Source organism: Sceloporus occidentalis, unplaced genomic scaffold, assembly GCF_023333645.1.
Source record: "Sceloporus occidentalis isolate IW3139 unplaced genomic scaffold, rSceOcc1.0.p SCAF_22, whole genome shotgun sequence".
Classification (NCBI taxonomy): Eukaryota; Metazoa; Chordata; class Lepidosauria; order Squamata; family Phrynosomatidae; genus Sceloporus; species Sceloporus occidentalis.
The window spans coordinates 15,311,856-15,314,966 of record NW_028317002.1 but is presented as its reverse complement, the minus strand read 5'-3'; the positions used below and the strand labels follow the sequence as shown (position 1 = coordinate 15,314,966).

The 3,111-nt window shown below is 43.8% G+C and overlaps 1 non-coding gene across 1 annotated transcript; it reads right to left on the bottom strand.

Annotated features, from left to right (window-relative positions):
* Positions 1–1,009: 1,009 nt before the first annotated feature.
* TRNAD-GUC (transfer RNA aspartic acid (anticodon GUC)) lies at positions 1,010–1,081 on the bottom strand. Its single transcript has one exon. It is a non-coding gene; the product is annotated as a tRNA-Asp (tRNA).
* Between the last annotated feature and the right edge of the window lie 2,030 nt (positions 1,082–3,111).

The following is a 3,111-nucleotide window of genomic DNA, read 5'->3' as shown; positions in this document are numbered from 1 at the left end:
GGTTTGTACACTGCAAAAGCTCACGCACCTTTTAAGACTGTACTGAAAGGAGAGAATAGAAGCGACTGGCTTGTACCAGGATGAAACTCGCGACCTTGCCATTATTATTTCCAGTACAATTGCTTGAAAATTTGGATTGTCATCAAAAGGGAATCAACTAAAGGACTTACCTCGCCACTACGTTTTGTACCAACTTCGTACCTTTTAAGACTGTACTGAAAGGAGAGAATAGAAGTGACTGGCTTGTACCGGGATGGAACTCACGACCTTGCCATTATTATTTCCCGTACAATTGCCTAAAAATTTGTATTGTCATCATCAAAAAAGCTACTAATGGACAAGATGTATCGTTAAAAAGGTAAAGAGTCTCTCCCCCCGGGCTTGCCCCAGCTTGTGAAAAAGAGGATGAGTGCTAGTCAGAGAGACCTTACCATATCTCCCGCCATAGGCAATCAGGCTTGCAAGACCCAGCTTGTGAAAAAGAGGACAAGTGCTAGTCAGAGAGACCTTACCATATCTCCCGCCATAGGCAATCAGGCTTGCGAGACGTATTTATTACTATCCATCCGCAACAGATTCAGAGGTGGACAGCGCAGAGTAAGAAGTTTACTCTATACTAAGGAGGACTAAGTGCAAGCACGTGCTCCAAAAAGCCCTAAATCCTGTTGCAGTAGCTTTCCTTAGCCAGATGCAACGTGCGTATGGGACAAGGTTTGCAAGTTGCAACAGCTCATGTTAAGACTGTGCTGAAAAGAGAGAAAAGAAGCAACAGGACCATACGGGGATTGAACCTGCGACCTTGCCATTATTATTTCCAGTACAATTGCTTGAAAATTTGGATTGTCATCAAAAGGGAATCATCTAAATGACTTACCTCGCCACGACGTTTTGTACCAACTTCCTTCTGCTGGAAAGCGCAGAGTAAGGATTTTACTCTTACAATCGGTATTGGGGTTTCATTTGCAAAGCTGGAAATCCAGCAGAGCAATCAAAAGCACTAATGGAAGGCCTCCCCGTCAGGGAATCGAACCCCGGTCTCCCGCGTGACAGGCGGGGATACTCACCACTATACTAACGAGGACTAGCTGTGGGTGCGGCTGCTCCCGAAAGCCCTAAAACCTGTATCAGTGACTTTCGTTAGACAGATTTAAAGAGTGTCTGGTGCAAGGTTTGTACACTGCAAAAGCTCACGCACCTTTTAAGACTGTACTGAAAGGAGAGAATAGAAGTGACTGGCTTGTACCGGGATGGAACTCGCGACCTTGCCATTATTATTTCCCGTACAATTGCCCAAAAATTTGTATTGTCATCATCAAGAAAGGAATCGAACCCCGGTCTCTTGCGTGACAGGCAGGGATACTCACCACTATACTAACTGTGGGTGCAATTGCTCCTGAAAGCCCTAAAAGCTGTATCAGTGACTTTCGTTAGATTTAAAGAGTGTGTGGTGCAAGGTTTGTACACTGCAAAAGCTCACGCACCTTTTAAGACTGTACTGAAAGGAGAGAATAGAAGCGACTGGCTTGTACCGGGATGGAACTCGCGACCTTGCCATTATTATTTCCAGTACAATTGCTTGAAAATTTGGATTGTCATCAAAAGGGAATCAACTAAAGGACTTACCTCGCCACTACGTTTTGTACCAACTTCCTTCCGCTGGAAAGCGCAGACTAACTGCAAGCACGTGCTCCAAAAAGCCCTAAATCCTGTTGCAGTAGCTTTCCTTAGCCAGATGCAACGTGCGTACGGGACAAGGTTTGCACCTTGCAACAGCTCATGTTAAGACTGTGCTGAAAAGAGAGAAAAGAAGCAACAGGACCATACGGGGATTGAACCTGCGACCTTGGCATTATTATTTCCAGTACAATTGCTTGGAAATTTGGATTGTCATCAAAAGGGAATCAACTAAAGGACTTACCTCGCCACTACGTTTTGTACCAACTTCCTTCTGCTGGAAAGCGCAGAGTAAGGATTTTACTCTTACAATCGGTATTGGGGTTTCATTTGCAAAGCTGGAAATCCAGCAGAGCAATCAAAAGCACTAAAGGAAGGTATTCTGTCTCCACATGAAGGCGAATGAAGGTGTAACTGGTAGTGGCTGTGTGACTTTCCTACCTTCGTGTCCAAGCAGTGGAGCAGACAGGACCGGCAAAAGCTCAGGTTAGAAGGATACACGTAGACACGGTGATTTGAATCAATGTGGGTTTATTTGACCCAAAATACAAACATTGGTATAATACTGAAATGACCTTGGTGTTGTCTGTTGATATCTTTCCTGAGGCTAACTGCTGGTCAAAAAACTGATGCCTTACGAGCCCGAGTGATGAATGTCCAGTCACACAGAAAGCAGATCCCTCACACAAGGGTTGCAGGAAGTGACATGGACCCAGGCTCCTGAAAACACGCCCAGCAAATGAAAGCTTTATTAACAAGAACAGAGGCGTGCAGCATACAAATTCTGGCCAGCAGATGGCAGCAAAACGACAATACATAGAAACAATATGGTGATGGAAGAACCGATAATATGGTGGACAGTTAAATAAATATGAGAACAGTACAGAAGACAGCACACTCCCCGTCTGAAATTCCCAAGGGAATTTCACTATGAGTAATTTCCAAAAAATATATGGAACAAACCTGTAACAAACATGTTAGAATAAAACAGGAAACATTACAACATAGTCCTGTTTCAAACTTGGAATGGAGAAGATCCACAAAATTCAAGTTCAGTTCTGTTTATCCTGCAGGGATGTTCTCGATGGGTAGTATCATAATAAGTTCGTTAATTGGCCTTGCAAACGTTTTATGCTCACCCTTTCTGAAGATAGTCAACTCCACCTTCCGGACCCTGCCATCTTTGCTAGGAAAAACCTTTGTAATAAGTCCCATAGGCCAGTGAATCCGTTCGGTTTGTTGCTCCTTCATCAACACGAGGTCTCCTTCTTTCAAGTTTGGTTTGTGGTGTTGCCATTTTCTTCTTCCTTGAAGAATCACAAGATACTCCTTTCGCCACCTGTTCCAGAAGTAATCCGCTAGGTATTGTACACGTTTCCATTGTTTCTGGTAGATGTTCGCATGGGTAAATTCTTTACTAAGTATTAGCGTATCCTC